Here is a 13347-nt window from a genome sequence, read left to right on the forward strand (position 1 = left end):
ATGCAACCCCCTCAGGTATGACGCAGTCCCCACCATAGAATATAATGTAGCACCCCATAGGGTATAATGCAGCCCCCCCATATAGTATAATGCCACCCACCACAGAATATAATGTAGTCCCGAGAGAATGCAGTTCCACCACAGAATATAATGCAGCCCCCCCATAGAGTATACTGTAGCCCCCTCATATAGTATGATGTAGCCCCCATAATATTATGTAGTACCTTGAGTATAATGCAGTCCCCCCACAGAATATAATGTAGCCCCCCAGGGCCGTATTTAGAGTTTCTGCTGCCCTAGGCACTTTTAGTGCTGCCTCCCCCTTTGGTGAGTATGACACTATCGGCATAGACTTTGGCAAGAATCGCTGATGTGAAAGTCGCCTTTTGCAGCAGATCCTACAGTTTTTCTGCATCTGCCGCGTAACGGATTACTTACGGCAACACTGCGTTCGGCCTCATTGATTCCCTATGAGATTTGCGGCACTTGCCGTGATCTGGCAAATGTGGTACCATACCTCCCAACTTTTGAAGAAGGGAAAGAAGTATAACGTTTGCGGCGCGCGTAGTGCGCCGCGGCAAATTTTAGGCCACGCCTCTGACCAGACCCATTTCACAACTAGTCACACCCATATCCACGTCCCAACCGCAGCCGTTTAGCACTGCTGATCACACTGTTTGCTTATAATTATTGTATATAAAACAAAAATATGGCCACACAGTGCTCCATACTGTATAATGGCAACACATGATGCTCAATAATGTATAACGGCCACCACACATGATGCTCCATACTGTATAATGGCCACACATGATGCTGCATACTGTATAATGGCCACACACAGTTCTTCATACTGTATAATGGCCACACATGATGCTCCATACTGTATAATGGCCACACATGATGCTCCATACTGTATAATGACCAGACAGTGCTCCATACTGTATAATGATCCCACATAATGCTCAATACTGTATAATGGCCACAAATGATGCTCCATACTGTATAACGGCCACACATGATGCTCCATACTGTATTATGTCCATTGGCCACACATGATGCTCCATACTGTATAACGGCCACACATGATGCTGAATACTGTATAATGACCCCCCTCCTGTATGCATGGCTCATCTCCCTCCTATCCCATATACATAGCTCATATTACCCCCCCCCCCCCCGTATGCATGGCTTATATTCCCCCTGCATGGCTCATATTCCTCCCTGTATGGCTTATATTCCCCCCTGTATGGCTTATATTCCCCCCTGTATGGCTCATATTCCCCCCCGTATGCATGGCTCATATTCCCCCCTGTATGCATGGCTCATTCCCCCCTGTATGGCTTATATTCCCCCCTGTATGGCTCATATTCCCCCCGTATGCATGGCTTATATTCCCCCCTGCATGGCTTATATTCCCCCCTGCATGGCTCATATTCCCCCCGTATGCATGGCTTATATTCCCCCCTGCATGGCTTATATTCCCCCCTGCATGGCTTATATTCCCCCCTGCATGGCTTATATTCCCCCCTGCATGGCTCATATTCCCCCCGTATGCATGGCTTATATTCCCCCCTGCATGGCTTATATTCCCCCCTGCATGGCTTATATTCCCCCCTGCATGGCTTATATTCCCCCCTGCATGGCTCATATTCCCCCCTGCATGGCTCATATTCCCCCCTGCATGGCTCATATTCCCCCCTGCATGGCTCATATTCCCCCCTGCATGGCTTATATTCCCCCCTGCATGGTGGCTTATCTCTCTGCACCAGCACCCGCTCCTGCTCGGCGCGCCGGCTTATGTCCTCCTTCATCCCCTCCGTCCCCCCCGTCCCTCATACTCACCTGTTCCACTGCACGGCCGTGCCGACATCCCTCGCGCTCTGTCCCGACTCCAGGCGGCGGCGCTGGCGCAGCAGCTTCTTCCTGCTTGAGCGGTCATGTGACACCGTTCATTAAGATCATGAATATGCGCATATTCATGATCTTAATGAGCGGTGTCACGTGACCGCTCGTTCAGGACGAGCTGCAGTGCAGACGCCGAGACCATCGCTGGAACAGGGTGAGTATTCAAGGCGGGCGGCGGGGGGGGCCCTGGAGCGGGGGGTGGGGGCCTTGAGCAGTGGGGGCCCTGCCAGTAGGTGTCAGTGCCAGGGCCCACCGGAGGACCCTCCGGTTCCCCGGTGGGCCAGTCCGAGCCTGGTCCTACGTCATCCACGCAGTGTCTCCCGGCATCACGATCCAGCACTCATATACTTGCTTTGTAGAGCTGCTTATCACAGTAGGGGGACGGGTCGGGCTAGCATGAACAGGCTATTGTAGCTGAGCTGTGTAGTCCAGACAATGATAATTCCCAGGTAATAAAACTTTCATTGCAAGTAAAAAACTGCACACAGCTTAAGACGTGATACATCATTGAGTTCAGTGTTTTAAAACCTACCTCATGCTGTCCTCAGATTACATAGCAAAACCTGCTGAAAGTTTCCCTTTAATTTTTGCATCATGTTGGAAAATATCCACAGACAACAAGCAGGAGCAGGTTTCACTGGCACAACCATACATATCTATGCATATGTTTTACATGACAGAAGTGAGAATTGCTTAACATTTATTTTCATAGATATCCAATGTTTAGTTTCTTCTGCCTATTAATTTGTATACGTCCATGTGGAGGAATCCTCATTGCTAACTGTAAAGTCACGTTATGGCATATCACCAACCATCCCTACACTTTTTACATTGCACATTGGTGCTCCTAGCCGGTTGCTGTCAGGGATCTCAGCTCCGTTCTAGTGAGTGGAGCTGGGTTTTCATACAGGGGAAGAAAACTGCAACTTTGCAGGATTTGTGAGGGTTTTAGTAGTTTGTTTCAGTGGCACACATAGAAATCATGGGGTCGCATAGCAGAAGCTCTAATTGCCCCCCAACCCTCCCAAAAATATATATATATGTATTCAGTGGGATCACAGAAGAGCATATCTCACAACTTTGCAGCCTTTACAAAGAGATTTTCCTCCTGTTGAACTCCTAGATTTCCATATCATTGCACCCATAAAGTATGATGCCAACAAAACTGCCCGTGCCCCACAAACACTGTATGATACACCCACAGTGAATTCCTCCACAGTACCCTTCACATGCATAGTATGACGACCCTACTGTACCACACCTCAACTCCCCCAGCAAAGTATGGTGACCCCCAACAGTATGGTCACCCAACTGTGACCCACACACAGCCCTAAGCGGGATAATGGGCCTGCATACAGTATAATGGCTCCAAAACTCTCCACAATGCATAATGGTGCCCACTAGCCCTCCAAACAGTATACTAGCCCCCTCACAGTATGATGGACCCCACACAAACCTTCACACTGTATAATATAATTACTTGTATACAGTATAATGGCCTCTACATAACTCTTGATAAAGTATAAAAGCTCCCACACAGTCCACAAATTATTATAGTATAATGTACTCCCATAGTCCTCCATATTATGCACCCCCTATAGTCCTTCATATAGAATAATGCACTCTCCATAGTCCTCAATATAGTATAATTAGTATAATGCACTCCCCATAGTCCTCCATATATTATAATGCATTCCCAATAAGCCTTCATAAAGTATAATACACTCCCGATAGTCCTTCATACAGTATAATACACTCCCTATAGTCCTCCATAAAGCATAATGCACCCCCTAGATGACTCCATATAGTATATTAGACTACCTATAGTCCTTCATATAGTATAATGCACTCCATAGTCCTCCATATATTATAATGCACTCCCCATAGTCTTCCATATAGTATAATGTATCCCCCATAGTTCTCCATATAGTATTCTGTATCAGTAATCATCCATACAATATTATGGCATCCACAATGTACTCACTTATTTAAAAAAAAAACACCCTACAATACTCACTTAATAGCTTGCATACAGTATAATGGCCCCCACATAGCCCTCCAAATATTATAATGGCCCCACATAACCTTCCATATAGTATAATATGCCCCATCATCTTCTGTACAGTATAATGCTCCCCATAGTCCTCCATATAGTATAATGCACCCCAATATTACTGCATATAACATAATGCTCCCTGTAGCCCTCCATATAGTATTCTGTATCCCTCATCATCCTCCATACAGTATTATGGCCTCCACAATGTACTCACTGATTTAAAAAAAAACACAATACTCACATCTCCTCTTCATTTCTCTGTTGCTCTGGTCTCTGCAGTGTGTGGTCTGAAGTGCCGCACATCTCAGCGCAACAGGTACCATGTAGTGAAGTCATTGTGCCCACTGAGCTGAGACGTAAGGGAAGAATGATGGGGAGGGATCAGATGGCTTCCTCTTTCATCATTGCTTTCAATTGTACCGGTATTCAAGACAGAGGGGGCCCAGTGACACCACTGGCAACCAGCACCCCTGGCCCATGGGTCCCATAGCAGTAAACGTGGCCTGAGGCAATTGGCGGTACACTACTGGTTAGATCCTACTCATTAAAATGTAATGGTATGTCATAGTATGATGCCATTGATTCTAACTATGGGAGAATCACTTTGGACCCAATTTATCACAGATTTTACTCCACACCTTTCCAAATCATGATGAGCGGCACCGTATCTTACTTCACAAATCTTACTCCAGAAAGACATGGAGCAGCACCCCACTTGTCAGACACTCCTGATTCATTAAAAGGCATTAAAAGAGGCATTAAGAGGTAGGGTTGAGCGACCTTTACTTTTATAGGATCGGGTCGGGTTTCACGAAACCCGACTTTTTCAAAAGTCGGGTCGAGTGAAATCGGCCGATCCTATAAAAAAGTCGGGGTCGGGGTCGGCCGAAACTCGAAACCCAATGCAGTGCATTGGGTTTCCAATGGTTCCCAGGGTCTGAAGGAGCGGAAACTCTCCTTCAAGCCTTGGGATCCATAATTAAGTGTAAAATAAAGAATTCAAATAAAAAATATTGCCATACTTACCCTCTGACGCGCCCTGGTACTAACCGGGAACCTTCCTTCCTTAGAATCAGCCTTCCAGGACCTTGCGGTGACGTCGCGGTGACGTCGCGGCTTGTGATTGGTCGCGCGGCCGCCCATGTGACCGCTCGCGCGAACAATCACAAGCCGCGACGTCACCGAAGGTCCTAGAAGGGCTGATTCTTAGGAAGGAAGGCTGCCGGAAAGAAGCAGGGCGCGTCCGAGGGTGAGTATATTCCTATTAGGTATATACTTACACTCGGACGCGCCCTGCTTCTTTCCGGCAGCCTTCCTTCCTAAGAATCAGCCCTTCCAGGACCTTCGGTGACGTCGCGGTGACGTTGCGGCTTGTGATTGGTCGCGCGAGCGGTCACATGGGCGGCCGCGCGACCAATCACAAGCCGCTACGTCACCGCGACGTCACCGCAAGGTCTTGGAAGGCTGATTCTAAGGAAGGAAGGTTCCCGGTTAGTACCAGGGCGCGTCAGAGGATAAGTATAGCGATATTTTTTATTTTAATTCTTTATTTTACACTTAAATCTGAATTCCGATACCAATTCCCGATATTTTAAACATATCGGGAATCGGTATCGGAATTCCGATTCCAGATTCAGAAGATCGCCGACTTCATGGCCGACCCCACACAGGGGTCGGGTCGGGTTTCATGAAACCCGACTTTGCCAAAAGTCGGCGACTTCTGAAAATTTTCGACCCGTTTCGCTCAACCCTATTAAGAGGCATTAAAACTGCCCTTTAAAAAATCACGAGTGTCTGACTCCTGCATGCCCCTCATCAAGGCCAGTGTGAACAATGTCGGTCTTGATGAATTGGGTCCTTTGATTCATGAAACTAAGTTCCTCTGTAAAGGGCTTTTCCTTTTGATGAGTTACAAATGTGGGAAACCTCCTTTAATTCCTGTTGACCGAGCGTTTACAGCCGAGCTTTTCTGCTTTCTGAGCAATGTGAAATTATCATTAATTCAGTACACGGAAACAATTTTGATGTACAATTGATTTTTGTATCCATTTCAGAGCACTAGAGAATCTCAGTGGAATAAAGATGGGACAGATGTCCATCATGTAAAGTATGGAGGAGGAGTAATACTAATCAGAAGCTATATGTGCACTAATGATATCAAATATAGTACTGCACAGTATGTAACAAAACGCTTCATAGATCATACAGCTAAAATGGCTGCCAATGTTTTAGTTAAGGAAAACTTATCACCAGATCAAACGTGCACATTTTTTGCTCGTAATCCATAATCCATTGTTTGCTTTTTTAAATCTGTGGTTCCAGAGATATGGGCCTTTTTTTAGTGCTAAATTTTAGCGTCTTTACCAAGGGGGTGTGGCTCACAAGATTTTTCTAGGGGCGAGACTCAGGGCTGCTCTGCATTAAAAATCAGTACAAGTTATCAATAATGAATAACACTATTTCTGGACATTACATAACTTGTTTTATACATTATATTTTCTGCATCTCCAGGCTGTAATCATTAGACACAAAATCAGTTTCCTTTTGTCTCTCTCCTCTCTCTTCAATGGTCCAATTGCACACATTTTCTTAGGCGCAGGTGTAATGTGATCCCTCACTGAATACAGAAGCTTAAACAGATCTGAATAATTTTTCACAGCAAATTATCAGTAAACGAAGAGAACAAATGTCTGATAAGTAGAGAGACTTTTTATCACCACTTGTACTTTTGATTTATGAAAATACAAAGGTGTTCTTACTATTTCTAAAATACCCTAATCTGCAGTGTTCTGTAGGTCAAAAGCTATTTTTACATGGGTCAGATCTGACACAAATTTGGACAATTCTGCACCAAAGTTTTTGTGAGACATAGATACATTCTGCATCCCATAAGTATTTTACATGGGTCAGATCTGACACAAATTTGGACAATTCTGCACCAAAGTTTTTGTGAGACATAGATACATTCTGCATCCCATAAGTATAATTTATGGGATGCAGAATGATTCACATGCAAATTTTTGCATTTCTTTTTGAGCCATACTATGGACAAATTCCACTGTGGAAACCAGTAGCAAGCTGCTTCTTTTCTGTGGATTCCACATGAATAAAATAGAGGAGTGACCCAATTGAAGAACTCTGGGACTAATCTTTGTGTGGATCCACAGCATTTTAACTGGCACATCCATAGCAGAACTAAGAAAGGGGCTTAGATTTCTGAAATGGACATTACAGGTTGGATTTTCATTCAATTCACATGTCATACCGTAAATCTCCCTTTTCTTTATCCTAACTTTCAATTGTAAGACCCCTGGTAATCCTTGAATCTGCTGTGTGAACATTGGAGCATTGTCTACATCTATAACATCCAAGATGGCGGCATAACGTGATAACATGACCACGTCCCCGGCAATAAACAAGGGATGATGCAGACAGCAGAACCTCCTATATCAGCTCTATACTATACAGTGGCATATGTTGGAGCTTTCCGTTAAACATATACATTAGGGGAACATTCTGATGGAATGATAAGATGATGCTGGATTGCATGGAAGGTGTGGCCAGATGACCTACACTTAGCATTTTCATATGTGATAGGTGCTGAAACCTTTCGTCTCAGGACCCAGATCCCAACCAATTGCTTGAGTCTATATCCCCGTACACCACTCTGTGCACGCACTCATGCAGGATCTGGTCGTTGCAGTATGATACTCTGCCGCTAAGGGGAGTGATGGTACGTCTGATGGCACTAAAGGAGTTCTGACCAGGTATCACAAACACATGACACTTCACACTCCGGCCACCAGGGGGAGTGGTTCTATCTAGTAGGCCACTCTTCACACTCTGGTAAAACTGGGGGTTGGACAGGAAGTTAGACAGAAAGAGCCCGGGAGAGTTCGGGAGAGGACCTGACAGCGGTCTAGAAAGAGAACAGATCGTTACGGAGCCGCACCTGCACTACCTTGCGGCGGTATTCTAGGAAAGGACACGAAGCGAAGTTGATTGTGGAGAAGTGAGAAACGGGATCACAGTGTAAAGGAGATAGAGCCAGTAGGAGTCGTGCCGTGAGACCGAGGCAACATCCTTCTGAGGCGCATAGCGGTGGCCGGAGCACCGAGAAAGTAAGAGACTTTACGCGTTACTTCAACACGGCAGGACAGTTAATTATAGGTTGGCTGTCTCACCTAAATCACCTAAGCAGACAAGGGAGGCAACTGTGGGAGAGGGGCGTCTCTAGGGTCCCAGAATAACTCCAGGCCTGCCCATCATACGGGTGCGTCCTAGCCATATCATCTGGGGGACGAAGAGAGAGAGAAAGAACAACGAACACAGACACAACAGTTGTGAGGACTATCCCGTGGTGCTCAGCAGGGAAGGACTACAACACACAGGCGCTAGTGGGTAGGCACTGATTTCCACCTGCAAAGGAAACTCTGGATGTGCCTTCGGACCGGCCGGTCTCAGCCAGCCCTGTTAGCAGTGCTCTGGATTGCGGATCCCAAAGCCTTCAGTAAAGAGGTAAAGAGACTGCAACCCTGTGTCCTTGTTATTCATCGCGCCTCGCACCACGCATCACCTTTCATTGGGCGCCCCTTAGCAGGGTCACAGACCGGGTCTAGCCACCATAACGACCCCAATACAGAGACTGAGGGGCCCGGTATCGAGAACTCGTGGCCCTGTGTCTGGGGGCGCTCCACATGCAGGAGATGGCCAACACACATGTGAAAAGTCTTTTGCTCTATTGATGGTGGCTCAAGTCCCGGATCTACATAGATCTGCAGGTAAACTAATCTTCAATATGGCAACCCCTCAGCACTTTATACTGTCGCCAACAGGGTTGTCCTAAATATTTGTGCAATGTGTAATTTTTAACTTTATATTCTGACTTTATAAAAAGTTGTAGTTGCTTAGGGCTTGGCCAATTTCTGCCCATCAGAGATGCTATAATTTAGAACTAGTGATGGGCATACTCGTTGCTCTGGTTTTCCTGAACGCGGTAGGGTGATCTCCGAGTATTTGTGACTGCTCAGAGATTTAGTTTTCCTTGCCGCAGCTGCATGATTTGGGGATACTAGACAGCTTGATTACATGTAGGGATTCTCTAGCAACCAGAAACCCCCGCATGTACTCAGGCTGGCTAGCAGCTGTAAATCATGCAGCTGCGTCAACAAAAACTAAATCTCCGAGCAGTCACAGATACTTGGAGACCACCCAAGCGTGTTCTGGAAAACCCGAGCAACGAGTACACTCACTCATCACTATTTACAACAGAAAGTGGTATAAATTACAGCAGAAATCAATTACAAATTGTAGCAGAAGTAGATACAAACACCTACAGAATCAAAATTCTTGATGAATTTGGTGCATCTTACTCAAGCTCACTTTTGATCCAAACTGGTGAAAAGAATAGTAATTTTGATTAATTCCCCCTTTTGCCTTTCAATGTTCACTATTATGGCTCGTGCACATGATCGATTTGCTCAGACACTTGCTGTCCGTGATTTTCTTGGATAGAATTTGCACACCTATTATATTCAATGGGGCTATGCACTTATCCGATTTTGATCCGGATCAAAATCATGAATGCAAATCTACGAGTCCGTAAAAAAAAATCAGACAGCACTCGAATGACATCCGTGTACAGTCTAATTTTCACGGACTGACAGAATAGTGAAGTTGGAGAATCCTTTGTTTTCTAAGTCTGAGAAAAACTGATGCCCTTTTGACCAAAGTCTGATCTGAATATTCATAAGGCCATGTTCACACAGTGCGTTTTTTACCGCGGAACCGCGGCGGTTTTGCCGCTGCGGTTCCGCAGCTGTTTTCCATGCAGGGTACAGTACACTGTACCCTATGGAAAACAGGACACACTGTGCACATGGTCCGGAAATTGTAAAAAAAAAGACGCGCTGAATAGCTCCCGGAAAAAAGAAGGAGCATGTCAATTCTTTTTCCGGAGCCGCAGCGGTTCTGCACCCATAGACCTCCATTGTGAGGTCCAAACCGGAGTAAAACCCGCAGATCAAAAATATATCTGCGGGTTTTACTGCGGTTTGATGTGCAGAACCGCTGCAGCAGGAAGTGCGGGGAGCGGGCGGAAGTGCGTGGGCGGAGTGTGGCTGCCCCCCCCGTGTTCCGATCCCGCCCCCCCGTGCTCCGATGCCCCCCCCAGTGCTCCGATGCCCCCCCCCAGTGCTCTGATGCCCCCCCCGTGCCCTAATCTCCCCCCCTTATACTCACCCGGCGTCCCGGTGTCCGTCCGGCCGTCTTCTCCCTGGGCGCCGCCATCTTGCAAAATGGCGGGCGCATGCGCAGTGCGCCCGCCGAATCTGCCGGCCGGCAGATTCGTTCCAAAGTGCATTTTGATCACTGAGATATAACCTATCTCAGTGATCAAAATAAAAAAATAGTAAATGACACCCCCCCCCCCCCTTTGTCACCCCCATAGGTAGGGACAATAAAAAAAATAAAGAATTTTTTTTTTTTTTTTTTCACTAAGGTTAGAATATGGGTAGGGGTAGGGTTAGGGGTAGGGTTAGGGGTAGGGTTAGGGTTAGGGTTAGGGGTAGGGTTAGGGGTAGGGTTAGGGTTAGGGTTAGGGGTAGGGTTAGGGGTAGGGGTAGGGGTAGGGTTAGGGGTAGGGTTAGGGGTAGGGTTAGGGTTAGGGGTAGGGTTAGGGGTAGGGGTAGGGTTAGGGTATTTTCAGCCATTTTAACCCTAAAAAAATTCCTAGAAAACACACAGACTCTGGCTAGAAAACTGCATCAAAAAAACGCATCAAAAAACGCATCAAAAAACGCATCAAAAACGGACCAAAAAAGGACCAAAAAAAGGACCTGCGTTTTCTGCCAAGAGCTGCAGTTTTTTAAAAAACAGTCAGGAAAAAAAAAGGATGGAAATCCTGAACGTGTGAACATACCCTTACTGTTATTCTCGCATGTGGGAAGAAAAGGTTGTGTGAACCTACCCATGGCAACATTTCACCTTACTGTCAATGAATTGAAACATTTAGGCCATGTTAGCACATGCAAAAACACTGCTTTTTTTCTGCAAGTGTATGCCCCACATCAGAAAATAGCATTCTGCTCTGATTATTGTGTTTTTGTAGTATTTCCTCTTTTGTATGCATTTTCGGTGAAGAACAAAGCATTTTTTAATGATTTTTTAAATGAAGAAGTGCTGGGATAAAAAATGCAATTGTTTTTTTACACTAACTTATTCAAGGCTCCCCATAGTCTATGGGAAAAAAGTACAGTTCAACTGTGTCTTAAAACGCATAGTCGGCAGGAGGAGTTTTCATGAAATCATATCCAATTTGCTTGATCTGATAAACGCAGTGGATTTTCTGCAGCAAGAAATGCAGCACAAAAAAAAAAGATCATTTACAGTATGATAAGTGGGAATATAGTATAGCCTAAATGGGTTTAGCATATTCAAATAATATGGCAGAAATGTCTCATAGATGAGGTCAAAACTATGAGACTCCCAACTATTGTACCCACATCCTACAACCCAGGTACAGATGACAGCTGTGAGGGGGTCATGTATGTGCACAGCTTTCTCCTTTGCAGATGTTGTGGCTACATTTTGATGATGAGCATTTTGGTGAGTTTTTGATGCTGCAAATTTTCTGCAGCATTTCTGCACCAATTAAGCAAAATAGGTTACATCAAGATAGGCTTTCAAAAAATATACAGTGTCAAAAACTCACCAAACTTTATTGTGAGAATGTATCCTAAGGGTTCATACTCACTTGCGTTAAAACTCGGATGAGTCTAGCACGGCAATACCCGGCACTGCACCCGGCACAGAGGAGCGGAGTGTGCGGCTGCATGTATTGTTATGCGGCCACACGCTCTGATCTGAGTGCCGGCAGCGGCACCAGGTATTAACATACGAGACTCATGCGAGTTTCTCGCAAGTGAGTATGAGCCCTTAAAGTGAACCTGTCATCAGGAGTTTGGTAAGTAAACTACAGGCATTGTCAGGTTAGCGCTGTTACACTGATTAAAATGATACTTGAAATGAAGAAATCCATCTTGTGGTTCTTGTTTAATCTTTGTGTGCAGATTTCAGTTAATGAGATGCTCGTGCTCAGGGATGGGACTGTGGGCGGCTCTTTTTTGGGGGGTTCTCTAGCCTCATCGTCATCAAGCTGGCCTAAATGACAGGTCACTCAATCTTCAGTGACCTCCTTCCTATTTTAAAATACTGCGCATGCAAAGTTAATATTGTGGTCTTTAAAAAAAAATTACCCCAGCAGAATGGTGCCGGCAGCAGAACATGTGCATTAGCATTTTTTGGCAAGTGATGCTCTTAATCTATGCATGCGCCGGCACCATTTTGCTGGATCCAATTTTTTTTTCTCCAAAAAAATGGTGCCGGTGCATGCACAGTAGCATCTAGGTGCAAGCGATGTTCTTTATCTGCACAAACCCCACCCACTGGGGTGAGGGCATTGCTTGCCAATAGATGCAACTGTGCCACCGGTGCCATTTCGTTGGAGCAAAAAAATGAACTTAAAAAAAGGTGGCAGCGCATGCACAAGCTATAGATGCTTCTGTGAATGCGCCAGCGCCATTTTGCTGGAGTGCTGGAGGCCAATTTTTTTTTTTAAAGACCATATATAGCTGCACAAGCACAGTATTTAAAATAAGAAGCAGGTCACAAAAGGTTCAGTGACCTGTCATTTAAGCCACAGTGATGACAATAAGGTCAGAGCACCAAAAAAAGACCCCTCCCAAAGTACGAGAATCTCATTATCTTAAAACTGCAAACAAACATTACACAACAACCACAAGACAGATTTCTTCACCCCAGGTATCATTTTAGTCAATATAACAGTGCCAACCAGACACTGTCTGTAGTTTACTTAGCAAAATCCTGCTGATAAGTTTCCTTTAAGGAGCTGTGTGATATTGACAAGATGATGACATGCTCTAACTACTTTATATATCGTGAGCTACCATACTTTCCTACAGCAGCTGAGAAAAGGTGGGGCACATCGTACTCACTATACTATTCAATGTATTTAAAGAAAGCCTAACCCCACTGCACGTCTCAAAAACAAAAATCCCATAATAATGTTGAACTAGAACCAATCATTCCAAAAAAAACACAGTCTCTGAACGTGGCAGTACAGGTACTGGCAAATAACTCATTTTCAGCATGTCCAATGCGCTACTGTGACTTTGGCTGGTATATCAGGAGCTAATTAGGGTGTATCGCTCTCCACTAATTCACCTACTGACGGTTTCCCTTTAAAGCTATCACATATATGAGGTCACCGTATAATTATGCTGTGTAACATGCCTGGCTTTGGACAGCACAGAAATATTTGCCTGCGGGTTGCTCCTCCCGTATGTTACTCATTCCATTGCTTC

General features: G+C 45.3%; 1 protein-coding gene across 1 annotated transcript in view; it reads left to right on the forward strand.

The window, feature by feature from the left end:
- Positions 1 to 13347, forward strand: part of CAST (calpastatin) — a 229087-nt gene that overhangs the window by 32140 nt on the left and 183600 nt on the right. The gene's annotated exons all lie outside the window — the stretch shown is intronic.

Source organism: Ranitomeya imitator, chromosome 1 (assembly GCF_032444005.1).
Source record: "Ranitomeya imitator isolate aRanImi1 chromosome 1, aRanImi1.pri, whole genome shotgun sequence".
NCBI classification, from domain to species: domain Eukaryota; kingdom Metazoa; phylum Chordata; class Amphibia; order Anura; family Dendrobatidae; genus Ranitomeya; species Ranitomeya imitator.